This window comes from Triturus cristatus, chromosome 7, assembly GCF_964204655.1.
Source record: "Triturus cristatus chromosome 7, aTriCri1.1, whole genome shotgun sequence".
Lineage (NCBI taxonomy): Eukaryota > Metazoa > Chordata > Amphibia > Caudata > Salamandridae > Triturus > Triturus cristatus.
The window spans coordinates 1,756,073,861-1,756,099,916 of record NC_140590.1 but is presented as its reverse complement, the minus strand read 5'-3'; the positions used below and the strand labels follow the sequence as shown (position 1 = coordinate 1,756,099,916).

At 45.9% G+C, this 26,056-nt stretch overlaps 1 pseudogene across 1 annotated transcript in view; it reads right to left on the bottom strand.

Annotated features, from left to right (window-relative positions):
• LOC146813007 (killer cell lectin-like receptor subfamily B member 1B allele C) overlaps nucleotides 1-26,056 on the bottom strand; it is a 177,696-nt pseudogene that overhangs the window by 85,131 nt on the left and 66,509 nt on the right. Inside the window, exon 5 of the transcript XR_014966187.1 lies at nucleotides 17,632-17,744. The product of XR_014966187.1 is annotated as a killer cell lectin-like receptor subfamily B member 1B allele C (transcript). The remainder of the gene's footprint in view (nucleotides 1-17,631; nucleotides 17,745-26,056) is intronic.

Here is a 26,056-nt window from a genome sequence, read left to right as displayed (position 1 = left end):
CCATATTCTGTGTTACAATCAGAACAAGAAGATAAATGTAATTACAAAGTTTTGTAAACATGCCAAAATCCATATAATCAAACAATATATAGATAGAGTATTCCCACACTTTGGTTGATACTCTGGCCAAACAAGATTCTTAGTATTAATAGAGATCACATATATCGTAGACACTGTTAAAAATGCTTTACGACTTCAAAGAAGGAAAGCGAAATTTGAAATGATAAAAACAACGGCAGCTTACGTATAAAAGAGTGGGTGTGCGCTCCTTGGGCAAGAAGGTGGATTGCGGGACTACAGAACAACTGTGGCAACAGAAGGAAAAATGCGGGGTAAGCGTTAGATGTAGCAACACACCGTCCCTTAAACAAATTGTTTGCCACAATATTCTGTATAGTATAATTTTAAGTGGTCGCATTCAGTGGGAGTATAGTACTTACATCATCCAAGTCCACAGCCAGCAGTCTACACCTAAAAGGTCACCAGAATATCCAAGAAGGCATCTGGAGAACTCCCAAAAGAGTGGTCAGAGTTTCCACCAGAGGAAGGAGGGGGAAATAAAAAAGGACTCCTGGCAAGGCCCCAAAAATAGATCTCAGGAGAAAGGGTCCCAATCCCAATCTGGTCACCAGAAGAAAGATTTCTCTGATAGGAATCATAGGAAGTATGACTCCAAATGCTGAGAGTGTTATGAGTATGGGCACCTTAAGGGTAATCCCAAGTGCCCCAAGAGGGCACAGCCTCTCAGTGGAAGCAAACCCCTGGGGTTGGCTAGTGTAGTGCATGGGGAGGAGATGGCCAGAGTTATTAGGGGAAAGTCAGTGTAGTTACACTATTGTCCCTGGGTGATGAGGAGATGGTGCCCAAAGCCCACATGTGTTCCAATACTGCAAAGTATAGGCTGTGGGTCACCATGAATGGGCAGATGGTGGAGGCTCTGAGGGACACAGGTACCAGTTTGACTACTGCAATGTGTAATCCAGTGTCTTCAGAGTAAGTTATTCCCACTGCATTGTACCAATCTGTAGTAGCAGACAACCAGGAAAGCCACTACCCTCCTTTTGAGTGAGGGGTGACTGGGTCTCAGGTCTTCTGAGAGTTGCTGTTAGCCCTGTCATGCCGGTGGACTGTCTGTTTGGGAATGATCTAGAGCCCTGGAAGGAAGTGGAGCTCAGGTCACACCTGGAAATGCTGTGGTTGCCTGATTGGGTTTGTGTGACCACCAGGTACATGGCTGCCCAGGAGGGCGGTCAAAGAGATCTGGAGCCTGGAAAAATAGGATAGATGGCTGCCAAGAGAGGGAAGGGCAAGGGACATTTGGAATTCAGCCCCTGAATGTCCCACAGTGGAGGTGGGCACCAGAGGAGGCCGCCCCAGACTCTAATGGGCAGGACATTGCCTCCCTTCGTGACCTGCCTGAGCTTGCTGGGAGGCATTCGTTAAGGCACAGAGGGAGTGCATCAGTAGTTACCCAATGCTCTAGGGCCTACCTACTGAGGTTGGCTCATGAGATACTGCTGGAAGGTCATCTAGGGCATAACAAAATCTTTGCCAGGCTTGCCCCCCACTTTTACTGGCCCCTGATGAGAATTTCCTCAGATGCATTCTGTAGGACTTGCTTAACCTGCTAGGCCAGTGGAAAGACAGAGAAAAAGCTGAAATCTCCCCTGAATCCCTTTCTTGTGGTTAGCACCCCTTTGAAAGGGTGGCCATCAACATTATATGTTCTGTGGACCCCAAGACTGTCTCAGACAACAGGTTTATCCTGGTCTTGGTGGACCATGCCACTAGCTATCCAGAGGCCATATCACTGAGACTACATTTGCAGTGCCCAGGACCCTGATGGTAGATTTTCACGAGAGTGGGTTTCTTCAGGAAAATGGGGTCTGACAGGGGCATACATGCAGTCAATGTGGAAGGAATGAGGAGCTGCTCACACATTTCCACAACCTGCCATCCAAAGGCAAATGGGCGTGTTGAGAGATTAAAAAAAAACCTGCAGGGCATTATTATGGACCCACCTGAGCCTATGAGGAGGAAGTGGGATGTCCTTTTACCATGCCTCTCAGTCTGGTTAAAGAGTGGTGGGAGCAGCAGGCTCCCAAGAAGCTTCCACATGAAATGGTTTGCTACATGCTAGCCCTCCAGAACCAGATGACCAAGTTCTGGAAGAAGGCTTCTGAGAACTTGGAGGCTAGACAGGAGGTGATGAACCAGTGGTATGACCAGATAACTAGTGCTTTGGAGTTGCAGCCTCGGCAAAAGGTGTGGTCAATGGAGCCTGTAGAGCCCAGTGCCCTCCAAGACTGTTGGAATGGGCCTTATGAGATATTTGAGAGGAAGGGGGAGACCACATACCTGGTGGATTTCAAGACCCCCAGACACCCCTCAATGGTCCTCCATATCAACCATCTCAAGCCACACTTTGCGAGGTCTGTGGTCACCATGCTGTTGGTGGCAGAGGTTTGGGAGAAGTAAAACTCAAATTTCTTCTACTCTATGTAAGATGCATTGACTTCTGTTCTCTTCTAGAGTTCATTCCAAAACGTGCAAAAAGTTGCTTATGGGTAAGTAAGAGACTACATAATAAATCATCCTCAAGTATATCATCTTGACAGAGTCAGAAGATCCACAGAAATGCAGTATCAAATGAGAAGAGGGGGGGACCAGGAGTGAGTTATGGTCCAGTGCCTGTGCTCCACTATCAAGTCGTAAAACCAAATAAGGGGGTCACTGTTCCAAAGGGGTGGGTGATAAAAAGTCACTCACATACAGAAAAGAGAACTGAAAGAGAGGCGGATAAGGTCTAGGATCCACTATGTAAGGAGGAGGACACTCTTTGTCTCTTGTTGCCCTCACACACCTGAGAGGTGTCATGCTTCATCATTGGGAGTTTGCTCCACGTTGGGCCGGTGCTGCAATGCCCCACGGGTCCCCCGAAGGGTCACTTTAGCGGAGATCTTTTAAGAGAAACAGCCGTTTGATGAGACAGGTGTGTTGGGGGGTGGGTCCAATATGCACCGTGAGTGTGTGTGTGATGGAAGAAGTAAAAATGTAGAAAAAACCTTTTAGTTTTTTAACATGGCAAAGGGACCAAAACATTAAACCTTGTCCTATTTGGTATACTTTAGCCATTTTTACTTCTTCCATATTTGCTTATCCATATCATTGTCACTGTGCATTGATGTTTATTGTATAAAGTTATACGTTTGGCGCATTTACACATTTTGGTGTAGCATATTTACTTACATGCAGTGTGATTTGCATAAGATGTCAACGTCTAATTGGCGCCACAATTTTAGGTCTTGCCTGAGCACTAGCGCTAGCGCATGCGCTTGCTTGGGCGAGACCTTTAGTAAGTGGGTTTTCAAAGTGCTACCAGAGAGGCTTTTGCTGGCCTAAAGCCTGCGTGCATGTGAGCGTGAATGTGCACAGGCCATCTGGCTTTTTGTAATGGCTCATTAAGCCTTACAGCCTTACAACGCGTGAATCCCCTCACTCCTCTTGCGCATCTGTCTTTTTCTTTTGCCTGTTCCTTTCTCTCGACTCTTATCTTTTTCTCTCTTTCCTTTCACTTTCTCTTTGCGCTTCTTGAGCTTCTCATGTGTCAAAAATGGGCTTCGGTTTTGTGCCACTATTTGCATCTCCAAAGTGCTTACATTTTGTTTATCTAAAATCTCATGTTGTCGGCGTTTTTCCTCTAGGTATGTGCGATGTTGATGGGAGCCTGATTAGTAAAATTCATTTTCTAACTCAACTGGCGACCGCAGTCACTGCAGGCTTCTCTGGGCCGCATTTCCCATGGGTGAGACCACAAACATTCTGAACATTCCATCTAGGCCACGTGCTTTGCAATTTATGAAGAACGTCTGCCATTTAGCTAGTCTTTCCCTCTCCAGTATCCTGATCTGCTCCAACCCCTGGCCCTTGATCTAAACGCGCTCTGGGCAAAACCACATTTTGGAACCACGTAAGCCTACAAGCCACCGTCACCCATGTGCTGACACATCTGCACAGGAAGTGATGTCAGCTTGCTTCGACCCCTGCTCCGTCAAATGATAGCTAGTGAAACAGAAACCATCTCCAAAGAAAAACGCATCCCTCAGTATAGTGAGAGAAAATGAGAAGTCACTCTAAAATTCATGAACATAGCAGGTTTCCCAGCAGCAAGTGTTTGATTTCATGCACACACACATGCAATGTGCCAGCACAACAATTCGGTGAATGCTGTGCTCGGGTATATAGGCCATTGACTATTGCATGCTGCTCCTTCAGCCAGGGACGTGTAGCGCGTTTATATGTGCAGTCTAGGAGGAGGAGCCTAGCGCGCAACCAAGATGGCCGCGTAGGTGCGAGGCTCCCGAGGACCTCCGCGACCTCCTTAATTAATCCTGGCGACATCCTGTCCTTGTTGAGGGGACTGTGTTAGGGAACCCGAGCAGAGGCGCCACCCGTTTTTTGGGCTCGAATCGGACCCCGGACACCGGTGGTAGCATCGACCGAAGTTTGCGGCCTTCTCCTCGCTGGCCCCCCGGATTGGAGTAGTGGGGCGATCCGGGGACAAAGTGAATAACAGCGGCGAGCGGGGCTGGGCGGCTCGCGTACCCCGCACTTTCACTTTCGCTTTTGCGCCCTCCCTGCTCTGTGGCGGGGTTGGGCTGCTGTGCGGGGTGCGGTGGTGTGGCCTTGTCCGGGTGCCCTGCTGACCCGCCTGCGGTGGGTCGACCCGCGGCTCGGTTGTCGCCCCCGGCCCCCCCCCTGTCACCCGTGCTTTGGTGTGGCGGCCCGTTTGGAGATTGTGGCACGACGGTGGAAGGGCCAGCATGTCCACCAAACAAGATGGCGACCGGGCAAAGATGAAGACGACCCGCCGTGGCACGGCGCACCAGGCCAATAGTATGGACCGCTACACGCTCCAGAAGGGTTCTCCGGAGACATCGCGGTCATCCCCGGCAGGCCCGACGGAGGCCTCTTCCCATCCGGTGGACCTGACCCTCCGGGACGTCATGGGCGCTATCGCTGAAATGAAGGCCTCAGTGGACCAGCGTTTCGACACCTTGGCGCAGAAAATTGATTCGGTCCTGGTGGATGTGGGCCTTGTGAGGGCGGATTTGTCAAAAACGAACGACCGAGTCGATTCCCTGACCCACACCACAACGAGCCTCACGACTGACGTGGTGGCCCTCCAGAAGGAGGTGCGCCGGCTTGGCCAGGCGAGCGCCCTGATGGACCGGCGACTGGAGGACTCAGAGGGTCGGGCCCGGAGGAATAATGTCCGTATCATTGGTGTGCCGGAGGGACGAGAGGCGGAGGCGGCGGATCTCTTCGTGGAAGATTTGATCCTAACCCATCTCCAGCCCCGGGGGCTGAGTAAGCTTTTTGCGGTGGAGCGTGCCCACCGAGTCCCCGGGGGCCGCCCTAAGACCGGTGCCCCGCCGCGGCCTCTTATTGCCCGGATCTTTAATTTTCGGGACAGAGACGCCATCCTCCAGACCTCCAGGCAACAGGGACCGGTCAGGATGGACAACATGGATGTGCACTTTTACCCAGACTTTACCCCGGCGGTCCAGAAGCAGCGACAGAGCTTTCTTGGGATTAAACGTCGTCTAAGGGACCTCAACCTCAAGTACTCCATGCTCTTTCCGGCTAAGCTGCGGGTGGAGGTGGATGGTCGTACGCACTTCTTTGACCGGCCCGAGGCAGCTGGGGACTGGTTGGATACTTTGCCTGGGGATCGGGGCCGGGGGGGCGGGGGGGGGCGCGGCTGACGAGGAGGGCCCGCCGGGTCAGAATTGAGGGGTGACTGTATAGGCCCTGCTCTGGACGTTATTCCCTTACTATATTTTGCTTTTGTATTTTACCCTCCCACGGAGGTCGTGCGGGGTCTGCTGGGGGTTTCCCTCCTCCTCTGGGGGACTAGTTAGTATTTAGCTATGGGGCGACAGGCACACTGCACTTTGGGGGGGCTGTCCGGGCTCATGCAGGGGTGCAGGGAGGGGGGAGTTTTGTTGGGAACGGGGGGGTGGGGGGGGTGTGTTGTTTGTTAGTACCGCAAGGCAAGCCCGCAACTGTTTTTTTGTTACTAGAATGCCCGGTGGGGGACGACCGATTGTTTCGACGTATGATGGGGGGTAGGGATTTGACTGTATTATCATGGAATGTTAACGGCCTGGGGGATAGGATCAAGCGTGGTGTGGTCCTGCAGTATTTAAAACGTGTGTCCCCAGATGTTGTCTTCCTGCAGGAGACGCACCTGATAGGTAACACCTTTCATGCCATGAATCGGAGGGGATATCGTTTGGCGGCCCACTCCGGCTTCACTTCGGGCTCACGGGGGGTGGGTATTATGGTCAAGAACTCGCTCCCGTTGGAGGTTGATGAAGTGCACCATGATGGGAGGGGACGCTACACTGTTCTGGTGGGACGAATGGAGGGTAGAGTGTTTATCTTTGTTTCAGTGTACGTCCCGCCTGGGTTGCAAGCCACCACATTTGCGGACCTGGGGCGCCTCCTTTTGGAGCTTCCGAGTGGCCTGATGGTGGTCGGGGGGGACTTTAATGCGGTTGCCTCTGGGTCTATGGATCGTCACCCCCCTAGGGACCTCCCCCGGGCACAGGCGTGGCTGCCTGGCCTTTTAGACACACTGGGCCTGGTGGATTGTTGGCGCTTAAAGCATCCCGTATTGCAACAGTACACCTTCCACTCGGGTGCCCATGGTAGCCTCTCGCGGCTTGATTACATCCTTGTCCCGGCGGCCCTTGCAGGGAGGGTGGGGGAGGTGCGCCATCTGGCGCGGGGTATCTCTGACCACTCCCCAGTGTTGTTGCATTTCGATGTCTTCCCGAGGGGGGATGGCAGGGTGGCCCCGATCAACGCTTGGTATTTGCGCGACCCCACTATTCGTGCTGATTTGATTAAATCCTTGCAGCGATACTTCGATGAGAATGTGGGGTCGGTCCCGTCGGCCATCTCCCTGTGGGAGGCTTTCAAAGTAGTCCTTAGGGGGGAGGCCCTCTCCTTTATTTCCCATGCCCGGCGACGCGAGCGGGAGGAGGTGACCCGGGTGGAGGCCGAGATTGCAGAACTGGAGGGTGACCTGGGGAGCGGGGTAACGGATGCCAAATTGCACGTTCTCCACCTAAAGCAGGCGGCCTATCGGGCCCTCGTCACGGAGGCGGCCAGGGGCCTCAGTAGAGAGCAGCAGGGGCGATTGTATGATGTGGGTGACAAGGCGGGCAAATTGATTGCGTGGTTGGATTAGAGGGAGAGAGCGAGCCGCGTGGTGCCTTTGATCGAGAGTGTGGATGGTGAGCGTGTCACTGAGCCGGAAGCCATCGTCTCCCGCTTCGCGGACCATTTCCGCGAAGTCTACTCCCCTGTTTCTCCCTGTTCGGAGGAGGATTCCCATGCCTTGCTTCGGGACATCGCACTACCCTCCCTTACGTTGGAGGACAGGGACTCGCTGGATGCCCCTCCCACCTCGGACGAAATTGCCTCAGCTATTCGCTCGGTCGCATCCGGCAAGGCCATGGGCCCCAATGGTATTCCCATTGAGCTATATAAGCTACGCCCGGATGTGCTGGCGCCCCACCTGCACGCGATGTTCCTCGCGGCCCACTCGCGGGGCTCCCTCCCACCGGACCAGCGTCTGGCTACAATTGTGGTGATCCACAAGGAGGGGAAGCCCCGTGAGCGGGTCACATCCTATAGGCCGATTTCGCTCTTGAACGCGGAGCCCAAAATCCTTGCCAAGGTGTTGGCCAACCGGTTGGTTGGCGTGGTGGGCGATTTGGTCCACCAAGACCAATCGGGCTTTATACCACACCGCAACACGGCGCTTAACCTGCGGCGCTTGCACGGGGTGCTCGCGCGTGTCCCATTTGTGCGGGAGCCGGCCATCTTGGCGTCTTTGGACGCTACCATGGCGTTTGATACGCTTGAATGGCCGTACATCTGGGCGATGCTGGCGAAGTTTGGATTCGGCCCGGGTTTCATCAGCTGGGTCAAATTGCTATATTCGGGCCCTTTGGCGCAGGTGGTGGTGAATGGGCGAGTATCGGCCCCGTTCGCGCTGGGGCGGGGCACGCGACAGGGTTGTCCCCTGTCGCCCCTCCTATTCGCCTTGGCCCTGGAGCCCCTGGCGGAGTGGCTGCGGTGGCACCCTTCCATCCGTGGTCTCCGCTGGACCCCCGAGCATGAGGACCGTGTGTCCCTCTATGCTGATGATATCCTTTTGTATCTCGCCTCCCCGCGCAAATCACTGATCGTCCTAGTTGATGTTTTGCGCTCCTTCGGTCGCAACTCAGGTCTAGTCATTAACTGGGCGAAATCCTGTGTCTACGTGCTTTCCGGAGAGGCGCCGCTCCTACCACGGGACTGCCCGATCCAGATTGCCTCCCAGGGTTTCCGGTACCTGGGTATATACATCACTCTTGACCCGGAGGCCCGCTATGAGCGGAATTTGCTGCCCCCCCTCCAGCGTTTGAAGGAGGACGTGGTGCGCTGGCGGCGTCTCCCGCTCTCGCCGCTCGGCCGAGCGGCCTTGTTTAAAATGATGTCCCTGCCGCGCTTCCTCTACGCCCTCCAGAATACCATGGACTTGGTCCCGGCACGCTACTTTCGTGAGGTGGAGGGCCTCCAGCGGCGCCTGTTCTGGGACGGGAGGCCGCGTATAGCTCTGGCTAAACTGACGCTCCCGTGGTACGATGGAGGGGTCGCCCTCCCAGACATTAAACGGTATTACTGGGCCTCCCAATTAGCTGCAATTAATCATGGCCTTTATGGGCCCGCCCTGAACCCGGCATTCGAGATGGACAAGATGCTCCTGCCCGGTGGCGATTACTACCGAGCGCTTTACTCTGGCGCGCCCGACTCCCGTCTGACGGGACCGACGCGTGTCATGGTGCGGGTTTGGCACGCGGCTAATGCAGCTATGGGGTGGAGGGACCGTTTGACCCGGGCGTCTCCGCTGTATGCATCTGAGAGGTTGGGCTCCCTGTGGACATCGAAGGGTTTCGAGAAGTGGGACACGATCGGAATCAGTACTGTGGGGGATCTCTGGACGAGGGGGGGATTTAAAACTTTTGAGACGCTGCAGGCGGAGTTTCAGCTGCAGGGCAGTGAGTACTTTCGGTACCTACAAGTCCGCCATGCGCTGGGCTCCGTCTTCCCGGATGTCGCATCTATTCCGGAGTCTTCCCCCCTGGAGGACAGAGTGCTCGATGGCCATGTCCCGGACAGCACGATCTCCCTCATATACAAGAAACTGATTAACGATAGATCGTGCCTGCTAGCTAGTCTCCGCGAGGCTTGGGTTGCCGACGGGCTGGAGCTGGACGACGAGGATTGGATTTCCGCGGTGGCCTCTCCGAAAGAGGTGGCCATCCCGGCTCGCCTTCGTTTCGTCCAGCTCAAGATCCTTCACCGGGTCTATGTGACGGGGCCAAGGCTTCTACGTATGGGTTTTGCTGGTGACGGAATGTGCAAGCGTGGCTGTGGTGCGTTGGCGACTTTCATGCATATACTGTGGGAGTGCCCGAGGGTGGAGCGATTCTGGCGTGGTGTGCATGAGGTCCTGCGTGTGGTTACGCATGTCGCGCTGCTGCCTGAGGCGAGGAGGTGCTTGCTGAATGTATGGGAACCGAACGACTACTCCGTCCCGCAGACGCGGTGGGTGACTCTGGGATACATGGTAGCCAAACGTGACATCGCACAGTTGTGGGGATCCCAGAGGCCCCCGGCGGTGTTGGCCTGGAAGGAGCATATGGATTGGTGTATGTTTCGTGAAAAAGTGGTGTATGTGGCGCGGGGTAAGCCTGGGGCGTGGGTGAAAATCTGGGGCCCCTGGAACGCCTACCGCGGGGGTATCTGTGAGCCTCCACTGCTTCCGGCTGCCTCGCCTGCTCCGTCTCCCTAGATGGCTTGTCTTCCTCGGCCACGGGCACGCGGTCCCCCAGTCCCTGATCTACTCCCCTCCCCCTCTTCAGAGTTTTCCTGTTGGTTTAGACCCCCCCACTCATGGAGCGCGTGTGGCCACTATGGCTCTTGGGTTGCCTTGCGGTTGTGGTTTCGATGTTGTTTTGTCTTAAGAAATGGAACCGTACTGTGTGGCATGGAACTGTGAGGCCCGCACCACTGATTACTCCTGTTTTTCTACTGTGTGCCGCTGAGAGGCCCTTTTGGCTTGTATGTAACATGCTGTTGATGCTCTAGCGGCCGGCCGTGTGGTTGTAGGCCCATACCTGTAACTTTTATACAACTGTAATAAACGGTTTCAAAAAAAAAAAAAAAATAAATAAATATGTGCAGTCTATGCAGACCCTGATCTTGTGGGTTATTCCTCATAGAACTAAAGAAAAATATTGAATTGGAATATTCTTTAGAATCTTCTTTTCTGTTTCCCATGTCCAACAACAGCGTTTCTCGTGGTTAACGGTGGGCAGGGAGTGAACAAAAGCAAATATGAGCAGCAGGTAAACACAACTAACGTTGGCAAAGCCAACATGTCTGGCTTCAGCGAGCTAATGCATGCACTGTATCTGTGCATACACGTCTCCATGCATACCACATTAACGCCAGCCCTGCTGGCTCTGCTGATGCTGCTTTTGTTTTAAGCAGCTGAATTGTGATTGTGTTTGTACCTGTATATGTGAGTCACACAATCTCAGCAAATTCTTTTTTTTTTCTTCTAAATGCATGCAGCAGTCAACAAAAGAAACAAACATTGGTAAAGCCAATAGGTCTATGCTCAGACGTGAGTCCCGTGCTGTCCATGCCACTGGAATCAAGCTATCCTGGCTGACGAGGGCTGAAAGCCCGAAACCGGTCCTAGGATGCTTGGTTCCAGTCCAGGGAGGACCTGGCTTGGCAGTTCGGGCTGGACTGTTCCAGTGGGGCACAGGGTCAAGACTGATTTGCATATGGCTGGGCTCAAACTGGAATGGCATGGTGGGCAAAAAAACGATGGATTTAGGCCCAGATCTCTGTACTGAGGTGAAAGTATGACATTGTTCTGCACTCTGTCCATCAACTGTTGTTTTTGCATTTGTCACCCCGAGTGGGACGGGTATGCTGATACGTGAGTCCCGTGCTCTCCATGCCACTAGAATCAAGCTATCCTGGCTGAAGAGGGGTGAAACCCCGAAACCAGTCCTAGGATGCTTGGTTCCAGTCCAGGGAAGACCTGGCTTGGCAGTTCGGGCTGGACTGTTCACATGGGGCACATTGTCAAGACAGATTTGCATATGGCTGGGTTCAAACTGAAATGGCATGGTGAGCAACAAAACGATGGATTTAGGCCCAGATCTCTGTACTGAGGTGAATGTATGACATTGTTCTGCACTCTGTCCATCAACTGTTGTTTTTGCATTTGTCACCCCGAGTGGGACGGGTATGCTCAGAAGTGAGTCCCGTGCTCTCCATGCCACTGGAATCAAGCTATCCTGGCTGAAGAGGGGTGAAACCCCGAAACCAGTCCTAGGATGCTTGGTTCCAGTCCAGGGAAGACCTGGCTTGGCAGTTTGGGCTGGACTGTTCCCATGGGGCACATGGTCAAGACTGATTTGCATATGGCTGGGTTCAAACTGAAATGGCATGGTGAGCAACAAAACGATGGATTTGGGCCCAGATCTCTGTACTGAGGTGAATGTGTGACATTGTTCTGCACTCTGTCCATCAACTGCTGTTTTTGCATTTGTCACCCCGAGTGGGACGGGTATGCTCAGAAGTGAGTCCCGTGCTCTCCATGCCACTGGAATCAAGCTATCCTGGCTGAAGAGGGGTGAAACCACAAAACCGGTTCTAGGATGCTTGGTTCCAGTCCAGGGAGGACCTGGCTTGGCAGTTCGGGCTGGACTGTTCCCATGGGGCACAGGGTCAAGACTGATTTGCATATGGCTGGGTTCAAACTGGAATGGCATGGTGAGCAAAAAAACGATGGATTCAGGCCCAGATCTCTGTACTGGGGTGAATGCATGAGATTGTTCTGCATTCTGTCCATCAACTGTTGTTTTTGCAAAAGCCAATAGGTCTGGCAATGCTAATATTGTTTTATCATGTTATTTTGGAAAAACTGTTGTTGGTGGGAGTTACTTGACTCTGGCCAATATAAAACGGACTAAAAGTAAACATTTATTAGTCTCAAAAATCACATCCACAGTAGTCCCTTGCATTGAAGGGAACTATTTTGTGTAGGGATATGCTCCATGTGAAAGGCAGAATCCTGTCAGTCACAGTGAAATTAGCCAATGACTAAAGTGGGCTGCTACATTTTAAACACTAGATAGGCAATCAATAGGTATGTAAAGAATAGGTATACAGACGGCAGCAATGTGAAGCCAAATAATAATGATAGGCACAGAAAGGGATTCTCCAATATCACACTAATCACTGGATAGTGGAGAGGGACAGGGCAAAAAATATGTGGTACAAGTCCCATATGCCATAGGCGTCTGGGACTTGTAGCCCAATTTTATAATGGAATAAATGAAACTACAAATACCAGAATTCAAAGAAAACAAGCATTGGCATAGCCAATAGATCTCACTTTTGGGACCTTATAAGTGTTTAGCCATGCAACTGTTGATGTTGTTGTACCAAGGATATTGTGCTGCATAACTAACTACTTAAAGGTCCCAAAAGCGAGACCTATTGGCTATGCCAATGCTTGTTTATACATTCCGTTGATTGTATCTCCCATTCCTGCCAATAGGGCAGTTTCATGCGGTTGCAACAAGCTTCACCAAGACTTATTGTGATGAAGATGCAACCGTTATGCAGGCACACCACATCCTCAACAGCATTAGTTTGTCTTGCATGTTAGTAAAAGTCAATGGCTCGAGATGGGTGTGTGTTCCCTCACACGGCAGCTTTTTTCGATAGCACAAAATGTAATTTTTATTTGAATTTAACACTATTATAATAGGGTGCGATTCACGATTCAAGGCTCAGTGATCCTGTTATACATTTACTCTTTCTACTGAGCGTAGTCTGTTGTTGCTTCCCATACATGCGCGTTAACATTATTATTTAAATGGCTGATATTACCTGTGTCGGGTTTCACTGGACATGCGTCTGCTTTGCAGCCTTAGGCCACTTGGATTTTATCTGACTCTTTACGTGAGTTTTGTCAATCGAGATAGTATTTTGGTTTCCTCAAGTCTGGGAAATATGTGCGCACTAAATTTAATACACCTTTAGACATATAGAATTATTGGCTGGCTACTGCGTCACTACCGTAAGCTTGCCACACACTGCTTCAGTTAGCATTCCAGGTTTTTCACATTATGAGTCTTGGAACAGTAGCAATGGAGACTCCTTGTGACCGGCATATCTTGTGTTTCTTTATTGATTCGCAACTATTCTATTGAAGCTGGTTTTCATGATGTTTAAGAGTTAGTGTGACTGTGTGTCTTACATAATATTCCTAAGGTACTGCCCCTTTGTGTGGTGTTTTGTGAATGAGAGGTGATACACTGACAAACTTTGAAGTTGGAGCATCTTTGTTGATATTTCAAACACTTTCAGTGAGCCACATTGACGGCAGCCCCATACACGGCCCGTTTTGGGCACGGCTTTCTGCGCGCCTGGTAACTGCACTTGATTTCTGTAGCATGGTTTATTTCTCATTCTACTGTTTTTCATATCAGCACGGATGCATGTTGGGACTTGCTAGCCTTGGTTGAGACAGCCTCCACACCCCAGTTAATACAAACACCTCTATCAATCAATCAATCAATCAATCAATCAATCAATCAATCAATCAATCAGGAATTTGTGAAGCGCACTACTCACCCGTGAGGGTCTCAAGACGCTGGGGGGAGGTGGAGTGCGTGCAGCTCCATCTGATCAGAAGAGCCGGGTCTTGAGGCTCTTCCTGAAAGCTTACAGAGTGGGGATTCGTCTGATGCTGAGGGGAAGTTTGTTCCAGGTCTTGGCCGCGATATAGGAGAAGGCTCTTCTTCCCATTCTGGCTCTGGGGATGCGTGGGATTTCGTCGAGGGCAGGGTTGGCAGAGGTTTCTCTTGGGTACATAGATGGAGATACTTTCATTCAGGTATTGGTAAATCTGCCTCCTAATGCAAGTCGTTGTTCCGACTTGCTTTGTAAAGGTATGTGATGTAACCACCATTTTGTAATGGCATGCGTTGTCTCGCATGTGTGGTAAATGCTGTTTACCCTTCCTTGTTGCTCCTTGAATTGTTCCGCCTTGCTTCTACTTTTGAAGAAGTTTATGTCCCCTGCCCTCTTAAAATGCTTACAGCTGTTCCATCCTGACCCCTTCTTGAAGGCCAATGTGGCTCGACTCTAAGCATGCTCATCTGTTATTACTTTATTCTACTTCGCTCCAAGCCCTACCAAGGGCCCTACACCTCTAAAATTCCCTGTTAATTCCACCCAGTTACCTTGCAACGCACAGGGAACTGAAGCACTGTATCAAAAAGAGACTGGTCAAAAACAGCACCACATCTGACATAGAGAGGCTACATTTAGGTATTCCTGGGCACACCATACTTCCAATTACACCTCATTACCACACTAATCTGTTTTTTAGCCTTATTTACTCGTTTGCTTTTGAAAACGCTAAGGTATATAAGGCCCCCAAAACATAAATCTCCTGGATCTTGCCCTGCCTGCAAGAACATATATTGACAGACTGCTTTCCTTTGAGTTCTTGGCAGGTGCCGAAGATCCTCTGAATGTGATGTGATGGAATTCTCAACTTTGCATCACTATCCAATCCCCTTTATTTTCCAAGCAGTGGATAAATCTGGCTTTCACAACATCACCGGAAGGTACAGGACAACTTTATATACCCAGCAGATACTGCACAATATAGTGCGTTTTTAAAAAACAAGTCATAACACTATCACGGAGTTCCTTTGACCTATATTGCACAACTGCTCATTAACTTAAAACTTACAAAAAATAAAATGAATCACATAGGCGAAACCTAATGCATTTACCAATGCTTGTTATAAATGGGGATAGTGTTGGCGCCCAACAAGTGTCAGGGGTCAAAACAATTATAGCATTGGAAAATAAATGAATGCATGGAGTCCATAATTCAACATCATGGGGAAAGATATCCCTTGTGGTCTTGTCCAGGCCCGGGCTTTGCCCGCCTTCACATTATCAAAAGCGGTCTGGATTCTGCAATAGAAAAGAATGGGTGCTCCTTAGATGGAGCTGTGATAGGGCTGGCCAGGGGTTTAGAACATCCCAGCAGGATAGTCTCAAGTGAACAAACAATAGAATAAACCTTCTCAAAATGGGAAACCCATGATGAAGGCTGAATGAAATGACCAGTAGCGGAATTCCCCCGTCTACTACCATGGACCATTATGTACCAAAAACAAGTCATATGACTAATTCTAGAAGCCTGAGCAAGCTCTGCCTAAATAGTCTCATCCCATTCCCTCTTACTTGCAAGAAAGGTATGCATATAATTGAAGATGGGACACAGGATTTAATTGCTTGGATAAGAAGAGCTTCTACTTTGCGACTGCTGGTAGACTACCACAGATTGCTCTTTTCCTTTGTACTTGGTTGTACAGACAAAGTACGGATTGGCTATTGAAAATATTACTTGGATGAACATCTGTGGGTGGATGTCAGTGATCGGGATTTCGCACAGAGGTAAGTCAGCAGAGGGTGCAATTACCAAACAAACAGGTGTCAGAGATCTTGATTTGGGCTTCTCAATTGGCTAACACCCTGGGCCACTTAATTGTCCTACGATTGTTGCTTATTATATGCTCTACTAGAGTTAAACAACTGTTCCCTGTAAAAATGGAAAAGAGAGTAGGACCTATGCTAAGCTGCGTCAGACATTGATAGCTATCAATTCGTCATTCACAGTGAATTCACCCATTTTATCCCGTAAGGCTGTATCCTGTAAACCAAAAACAATCCAGTTTTTACCTGTCCCCCTGGCAAAAGTATGTAGCCTAACTTGTTCGTATTTTGACTGACCATTGCAACTGCATAGGCTATGGGTCACCGTCAATTGGGCAAGTTATATAAGCAAGAGTCAAGAAATGAAATGCCCTTTGCTTTTTATTCCTCTTCAGTTACCAAATGCATACATTTGAGAGGTTTTAAGGTGACATTAAAGTCACCAGAAATCAAGAGAAAAGGCTTTATAGTGAGATTAGACGAACGGGAGTCCAAAATAACAAGTGTTGAAGACTCCTTGTTTTGTGGTAGAGGGTGGTTGTAAAGGGAGTATAAATTGACTTTTAGCCAATTTGCTCCTGTTATGCTCAAACCAAGGATCTTGCGGTAATCAATGGGCAATAATTTGGTGGTTCAAAGATATTTTACCCAGATGATCAAACATACAGCAGCAGGTGGGTGGGCACTAATAAAAGTAAGTTATAAAGTTGATCCTATGGGCCAGTTCGGACATGTTCCTACAACATTAGAATGAGGTATTGGTCCACAAACTCAAGCCACTCAGGCTTGGTCAGATTTAAACTTTGACCTGCTACATACCAAGATAGGAATATCAGGGGCTGTAAGTCTGGTTTCAATGCAAGTCAATGGTTACTTATTGTATCCTACTTGGTAAATTTCCCCTGAGCTCTTCCAGTACCCTATGGACAACCCAAGGTCACCAGGACCATCTTTCCTGCAGTAGATTGTGTGGGTTGTGTAGACACCATCACCAAGTGGAGCTTGCCAGTAGCATAGAACACAGTCTGGTGGGTGGTCAGTTATTTTTTTTGTGCTGGAGCAGAGGGACTAAGCCTCGGGGGAGATGTTCTTTGACCAGGAGGCTGTAAAAATATATTTACCTTACACAGCGTTTGGCCAGAAACAGAAGAAGAAAAGGCGTGCAAAGGGCAGAGCTTAATTCAGATTCTGAGTGGTGTGTGTGTCCAAAGATATAAGTCCGTCTGCTAATTTGTGATAAAAAAAAGGGCCACTTAATCATTTAATCGGTTCCCAATTCCTTACGATGCACATACCCCATTCAAACAGTAACCCAATTTCTAAATTTAACCAAGTAAACTAATCCCCGTCAGTAGGATCCTCCTCCTAAATGCCAAACTTGTTACGTGAGGACTGAAACCAGGAATGGTTGATAACGGTCAATAGTTTCAAAGACGTGAAGGCCTCCCTCTTCAGAATGGGTTCATCGTTTGGAGCTTGCAAAATTGCAAACGGTGTACCATTTTTTTAGCCAGAAGGGTTGAGGATAGTGAGCTCAAGCCCCTAGTCATTACATAGCTCACAATTACCATTGCCACCCTCTCATTAGTGGATTTAAAGGCATGGGGCCATTGTGGTGAAGATGCACACAGGTAATTCTTGCATGATTGAGTGTCGAATGCATAGGATCTAAGATGATGTGGAAGGATGAACAAGTGAAACTGCTGTTGTCACTCATATGGTGGTGAGCCGCTCCCTGAGTTAGTGCCCTGAGTGTTTACACAGAGAAAACCAATTCAGAAGTCTTTATCCTAGTGGCTCCAGCATTTCCCGCTCCCAGATCTTTCTCCAGCAGGCAACCTATATGAGTGCTAGGAAAATCATATGGAGCTGACTCTTCATTCTATTGGCTCCTAAGACTCTCAACACGAAAAACATTCTAAATCTGGCCAATAGCGGCAGTGAGAAGGTACTCACCAGTCACTGTTTCATATAGAGCCATTCACCCAGGTCCACTTCTTGCTGGGGCACGTGAGGAAAAGCCCGAGCCAGACCAGGTTACTTTGGTTCATAGTGTGGCGTACATAATTCTGGGAACATGGCAAAAATGCAAGAGATTAATGCTGGCAAATGAAGATACAGACTGTCATATCTTTTTTCATTGGACTCTATATTACTACAGCTACAAATTAATGTTACTTTAAATAGATAGGTATTCTTAACTAAACAAAGCAAAAATACAATATATCTAATGATAACAAAGCTATAAAGATGGCAGTACTTTGGATTTATAGAAAACATGCAGTGTCATGTGAACTGGCAAAGGATAATTCATCATGGAATAAAAGTTAAAGATATATTAAGGTTACTATAAAATATTTTTTTCTGTCTTCGAAAGTCCTAATAATATTATGTACCATTTTTGATGTATTGATTTGGACATATTAATAGCCTGAATATATTTTTGGGAACACAGTCATAGTTCTATTTTTATTACTCCTTTATCATTATTAATAATCATATTATGAATTATAGAGATAGCTAAACATTGACAGTTATATCTGTTTTGTTATCACATACTTGCTATAACTGTATATCTTTCATTTCTATGTAAAAGCTGGTGATATTGGAAACTGTCAATGCTTGCCTTCTGGAGGCATGGTTTTTAATGTAAGAGTGAATTGCTTTATATGGGAATATTGTTAAACTTGATTTACAATGTATTCTGGATGTGTGCCATTTACTAAGCTGAGAGTCCCTATGAGCAGAGAGTAAATTATTTTGGGATGTGTGAAGATTTTATTACCCAATCTAGGCTTATATACATTGCGATTATTTGTCAACTCTTGTGAAGTTTTCTACAGCAAAGTGCAGAAATTGATGTGCCATTCTTATGTAAGCTAACTTTAATACTAGTTTCCTCTCAATTTTGAAGCGTGATGGAAGTTGGTTATAGTTTATTCTTCAAAAAGGTAAAAAGAGATCAAGAGCTACAGAGAAATACAATTAGTAAGTAGTAATCGTAGTTGTCAAAAGAATTAAGTTCACACACCATTAGAATTTATACCATGGAATGGAGCAGAACCCAGTCATTCGCAGCACTGTTTGTTATGGAAAAGTAAAAAGGAATAGAGAGGTATAAACACCAAGAAATTCTCAAGCATGATTAATAATGGAAAAGTACCATAAATAGAGAGGCACAACCACTGAGACACTATCAGGAGTGAATAGTGATGGGAAAGAACCATTAGATAGAAAGGACAGCCACTGAGACATTCTCACGCTGAATCTTGATTAATGATGGGAAGGAGCCATGGGCCACCGAGACATTCTCAGATGTGATTAACAATAAGAAAGTACCATGGGATAGAGAGGTACAACCGATCAGGCAGTCCCAGTGTTGATTTATTAAGGAAAAGTACAGTTTTCTTTTTCTTCATCTGGGGCATCATTTGAAGGTCTTGTAGTTCAGACAAACATGCTTGTGATGAATTCATATAAAAACAATCCACATTTTCTGTATCAGAATTCTGCATTGAATCAACTATAGACTCTTGATTTATTTGATTCTCTTGAATAACAGTTTTCTCATATTGTGTACACTACCAGGCCATATGATCAGCACAATAATTTCCTCTGTTAAACATATCATTCACATTTTTATGAGCAGGACATTTGACCACAGCTACCTCTTTTGTTCTCAAGATTCTTTTCGACAAATCCAAGCCATAGGCACTATTCTTTTAGGAGTGCCTGAAGAAGTCATGAATCCCCTCTAAGACCAGAGCTCTCCAAAATTGTTCACAACTCCAAATCCATATTGGCTATCAGTATATATTGTCAAATTTAAATCTTTTGGCAAGCAGCAATGTCTTGTCAATGCCACCAATTCTGACAGTTAAACTGAAGTTACATTTGGCAGTGTGAATACTTCCAGTGTATGAGAAAGAGTACATTCAATGCACCAGACTAGTCTCTCAAACAAGAACTATCAATAAACAGAATCAGATCAGTCAATTCCAAAGGAATTTCTTTTATGTCAGGTCTTAGTTTTGAACACAATTCTGTCTCTTTCAAACAATCATGATCAAATTTATCATCATATTCATCATTTTCCCTGTCTTCGGAATTCAAGTCTGAAATAGGAAGCAATGTTGCTGGATTTAAAAAATTGTATCTTCTGATTTAACTATTTTCAGCAGCAAGAATTGTTAGCTCACAACGAGTCAACCTACTTTTAGTCAAATGCTGCATTCTGTTTTTTGTCTAAAGAATTTCAAATAAGTGTGAAACATAGACAATTATTGTGTGACCCATCTCTCTCCATTCCTTCACTTTGTTCAATAGCAACACTCACAACTGCAACCAATTTCAGACATCTTGGAAGACTAACAGGTACTGGATCAAGTACTGCTAAAAGATATACTCCTATTTCATTGTTTCTAGGCTAAAATCTACTGTGCACATCAACCTCTTCCATAACAAAGCAAATAGAAGATGATGCTGCATTCAGGCATCCCAAGTGGGGGCACATGACACAGATTCTCTTTCAAAAATTAGAATGCATTGTGGTATTCTTTGTCTGGTGTTACCGGATCTTGAACATCACTTCAGGTTAACCTTCCTAAAGGATTGGCAATCAGGGAAAAGTTAGGAATCCTCTGACAACAGTACCCAACCATTCTTAAAAACATCCAAACCTTTCTTCAGTTGTCGGGTGACTGAATTTGTGAATGGCAGAAATATGTTCTTTTGAGACTTTCCTTACACCCTTGTCAATGTTGTGCCTGAGATATATAAACTCTTTTTGGCAATACTGCATTTTAGGCTGAGACACGTTAAGGCCATTCTCGGCAAGGTGATTCAATAAGGCAACTGTATCTTTCTTACAGTTTTCCTCAATTTTAGATGCAACAAGTAAGTCATCAATATGCTGAACCAGTACTGAGTTGCAGATAAGTTTTAAATTCTCTAGATCTTGCTTTAGAATTTGCAAGAAAATGGAAGGACCTTCTAAAAACCCTTGTGGGACCCTACACTAGACGAGAACTTTATTAAAAAATTTAAATGCGAAGAAGAACTGTGTGTCCTCATGTTATGGGATTGAGTAAAACACCTGCACAGAACAAGAAGCATGTGCATTCTGCCTCAGATGGAATTTGAAACAAACTTACTGCAGGAATGAGTATTACTGGTCAACATGGGATCACAAGTTGGTTAATCTTTTGCAGGTCCTGTACAATACACCATTTGCCACTATGGCATTTGGCCTTATTTTTACTTTCACAGGCTCTACTCTTTTAATCAATCCATTTTCTTTTCCTGAAAAATCCCATACCTCCTCTTTAACAGTTTATGTTAAATCAGAAGGCAAGTCTTCTTTTGTCAAAATTGGAAACAACTCAATTTTAGGATTTTCTGAATTTCATTTAAAATCTGAATCTTCAGTTAAACTTAAGACCAAAACTTAAGTTTAACTGTGACAAAATCCTAACTTTACTGCTCCTAAATGTGCTTTGTGAATACCGAAAGTTGTAAAGTTAGGATTTTGTCTCAGATTACTTTTGTGAATCAGGCCCACTGTGTCTAAATTGCAACACCATCCACTGAGCAATATTGAACACAATTCTTCTTGCAAAGTAGATCTCTACCCACACGATTTACTGGACTCGAGTCACATACGATAAACGGATCCTTATTTTCAATTTTTCCTGTTTTAACAGTAACATCTGCGAAATCTGATTCACCAATTGTTTAGTACTGATTACAACAACTTGGACTTCTTTTCCAGAGATGTTTATGTTTGTGGCTTCTACAGAATATACTGTAGATGTGGTAGGCCCAGTATCAATAAGAAATGAAATGGGATGGTCATGGACTTTTCCATCAACTTTTGGGCCTCCTTGGTCTACCTCAAGGACTGCATCAAGTACACAGTTCTTCTGCCCCCTCAAGCATTGTCACTGTGAACTTCTTCCTGCCAACTCATCATCAAGAATTAATGCATGTTGTTGATACCCTGTGTTGTAAAGAGGTTTACTTCTCATATTTTGCGGCTTTTCTGGAGCTGTGGGCATTTGCATTCAAACTGATTTCTGATTCTGCATGTTTTGTTCTAATTTCTGCATATTTTGCAAATTTCTCTGCATTTCTAGAGCAACATTTACATTATTTACAACCCAATTTGGGTTCTGTCTACATTCCCTCTTCCAATGTCCAATTTTACAACAATAATGACAAACTGTGGTTTTCCTCAACATTCCACCACTCATATTCATTTCATCACCATTTTGTTGCTGAATCATTACATTCCCCAATTGATCATTTTGCATCTGATTCACATCATTTTTTCAACACAAAATTCATATTTGAATTTATTTGAGATCTGGAACCCCTTCTCAAACTGCTTTGTCTGTGCAATCATGAATGTTTTTTTAAATTTATTTTTGGTTTTCCTCAAAATAGTATCCACTATTCTTAGCTAATTTCAAGATCTGATCCATGGACCTTGACTGCAGTGCCACCCCAATTCACTCCGTTGAATATGATCACTAATCTCAGGTCTCAGTGCTGCAACAAAAGAAGGCAAGAAAACGGCTAAAAGCGTCTTTTTGGGGGATTTTGGACCGTGCTGTGCTTCTTCAAAATTTGCATGAGCCTCTCATAATATGAATAAACTGACTCCTTTGGTTCATGTGTGGTACACTTAATTTTATTCCAATTAAAGTCTTTCTCAGGAATTGAAGTTTTCAAATGCTTGATTGCATCATTATATTTCGCCATTACACACAGTGCTGGTGCATTATTATGACCTACTCTAGTCGGCACTTGTGTCGGCCAACCACCTGCCACTTAACACTCCAACCACAAATCACCTGGAACCATAATCTCAAATAGTAAGTTCAAATCTGGCCACAACATCTGATAAATATGGGAGTTTAAGTACCTCCTCATACCACTTTGGTGGATCCTCTCCCAATTTTGGAAAATTATTTGTGAAAACAAACAAATCTACTCTAGTTCAAGACACATGCACAAGATTCCCTCCATGCACCTCTCTCAAGGGAAATTCTGAAAATCTTCCTGATACTGTTGTGGTTTCAGAATCATTAACTACTCTTTCCCCTCATTCAGATTTCCTTGTTTTCTTCGAATCACTCCAATCCCTTGTTTTCTCATTTCAATCTCTAATGTTGGCTCACAATGAAAATAAGCCCATTTTTTGTTATTTCTGCAATTGTCAAATCTATTTTATAATTTTGTTTCACATTTTTCATTCTACTGATGTCATCATCTAATTCATCAGTTAGCTCTTCTAATTTGTTATGTGCTTCATTTGTACAACTAATGAACTATAGAGGAGTTAGGTCCAATGGGACTAGGAACAGTTAGGGCCGTAATTTCAACAATCAAAAAAATATTTACCCGAACCTATACGTTACTTCCAGCATATTTTTTAGTGCTGAAGTGATAAACAAACATTACTTTTGTTTTATCTGGTTTCTATTAACCTGTATTCTTTTCTAAAAATTCATTGTTTTTTCGCAAATTTATAAAGAGAAAGGCATGTGGTTGTATCAATAAATTTGGCATTTCATTTCACCGAGGAACTCAAATTAAATATTTACAGATTTTGAGGGATTTTCACTGTTTCTCGTTTCTGTTTCATTCTGTTCCCTTTGATGTAGAAAGACGATTATGAAAGATTAATGAATTATACATTAGGAATATCAGTGAAATCTTGTTTTAAGTTCTAACAAGTATCAACTGTTGTTGTTTTGTGGTTTATTGCCTTGTTGTGTGCAATGTTCAAATGTGTATTATTTACTATGTGAAGTGAATTATTGAATGTTTTTTCTTTGATTGGATGTAATTCTTTATTGATACGACCACATGCCTTTCTCTTTATAAATTTGCGAAAAAACAATGAATTTTTAGAAAAGAATACAGGTTAACAAAAACCAGATTAAACAAAAGTAATGTTTGTTTATCACTTCAGCACTAAAAAACAGGCTGGAAGTAATGTATAGGTTCGGGTAATTATTATTTTGATCTTTTGTACAACTGGCAGTTTCTTTAATCAAATATCGCACTTGGTTGCTCATCGTCAATCCTTAATAATTAGGGCATGCTGATATTTGTGTCATCTCTCAGAAATATTGAATATGTGCCTGTCATTAAACACAGATGATGGTTAATACAGATTGTGGATTGGCACACCAGCTGCATGGAGCATTGTAGTTACTTAATAGAGGAAGGATCTCCCATCTGATGCTTATACAAAGACTGCATGCGCAAACAAATGATGGATGGAATGCTGAATAAATCATACATTCACCCCCAGTCAAGAGATCTGGGTTAAATCCATCGTTCTTTTGCTCACCATGACACCCCAGTTTAGTTAGGTGAAAGCTCGAAACCAGTCCTAGGATGCTTGTTTCCAGTCGCGGGACGACCTGGGCTGGCAGTTCGGGCTGGACAGTTCCCAATGGGTGCAGGGTCAAGACTGATTTGCATGTGGCTGGGTCCAAACTGGAATGGCATGTTGAGCAAAAAAACAATAGATTTAGGCCCAGATCTCTGTACTGGGGTGAATGTATGACATTGTTCTGCATTCTGTCCATCAATTGTTCTTTTTGCATTTGTCACCCCGAGTGGGACGGGTATGCCCAGACATGGGGCCAGTGCTCTCCATGCCACTGGAGTCAAGCTATCCCGGCTGAGGAGGGCTGAAAGCCCGAAACTGGTCCTAGGATGCTTGTTTCCAGTCAAGGGAGGACCTGGCCTGGCAGTTCAGACTGGACTGTTCCCATTGGGTGCAGGTTCAACACTGATTTGCATATGGCTGGGTACAACCTGGAATGGCAACGAGAGTAAAAAAACGATGAATTTAGGCCCAGATCTTTGTACTGGGGTGAATGGATGACATTGTTCTGCATTCTGTCCATCAATTGTTCTTTTTGCATTTATACACAGACTGCATGGCACTTAGGCATAAATCTCTGCAACTGAAGCACTAATTGAGTCTGCGATCATAGTAAGTGTCAAAGCCTAGAGCAATGACTGCTCCTGAATATATATATGATTACCTTCTCCACAGTGTATCATTAATAAACAAGTTAAATTCCTTAAGTCATGACTGATGGTTATAGCTCCAGAAGGTGTTCACGTGGAAGGATCTGAAATGTGAATACCATTTGCAACGAGCAATGGAGGCTAATAGTATTAGTCAACATTGGAATTTTGAAAATTATTTCATATTAGCACAAGTAGTGGGTAGACTGCATTGCACCCCTTCAGTTCAGGGGATAGTTTCAGCCAAATCTTAAGTGACCAGACAGGCCATTCATGATTCCAAACAAACTTTTGGAGGCTGGAGGGATGGGGGTTAGTTTTTACAGGGCCCATTGATAAACTGGATGCTTCACACCAAGCTGAGCATATATATATACATTATATATATTTTATGAATAATTTAGTTATACTCATATCATATATATATATAAATATATACATATTACCTACTGGCGGTTGCCAGTAGATAGTTATAGTTAGAACCTAGTTTCCATAGGAAAAGCGTTTTTTGATTTGCCAATATCTTTGGTGCTGTTTGATGAATCTTCCTGAAGTTTTCCAAAAAATTGGGTTGGACTGCTCAATTTGTGCATTGAAAGTTTCAGGGTGATTCGTCAAGCGGAGGCCGAGAAAAAGGGGAGTCCCAAAGCGCGTTTTTTCCATGTTATTTTGCATAGGAACTTTATTACAGGCTACAGCCCGACCTGCTGAACAGAATTACACCAAATTTGGCAAAAAGGTAGGTCTTGGTTTAGAGTGCGCCCTTTTTGTTGAATGGTATAAATCCATTCAGTAGTTCCTGAAAAATTAAAAAAATTAAAATATCGATATCTGAGCACCAAGGAGGAGCCACGAGCCCTCCTGAGCACAAGCTCTATTCTGATTGGCTGCTAACACTCCAAACCAGGAACTGTTGGCAGCCATCTTGTGACTCGGTCCGAGTCACAAGAAAAAGGGTGAAACAAAGATAACAAACATGAAAAGGGAGCAGGGTACAAACACCCTGACCCCGAGGCCTGCTCAGGGGATCCCACAAGGATCCCCAGTGCCAAAAAAGTATTTTATTTGTACAAAATTGGCCAAATTTGCACTGGTGTCACAAATCTGGCCAAGAAAATAAGTTGTATTTAGGCCCCCTGATTGGCCAGGTACCGGGGGCATGTGTAATTATGTGGCGGGGGCCCCCACAGCCACGGGGACCGCCACCTCCCTGGGGATTTTTTATAATTGGGGTGGTCCACCCTGGGGACTGCCACCTCCCCGGGGCTCTGTTTTTTAAAATAAATAAATGTGTGGGGGGGCTCGAGCCCCCTCCACACACCCCAGG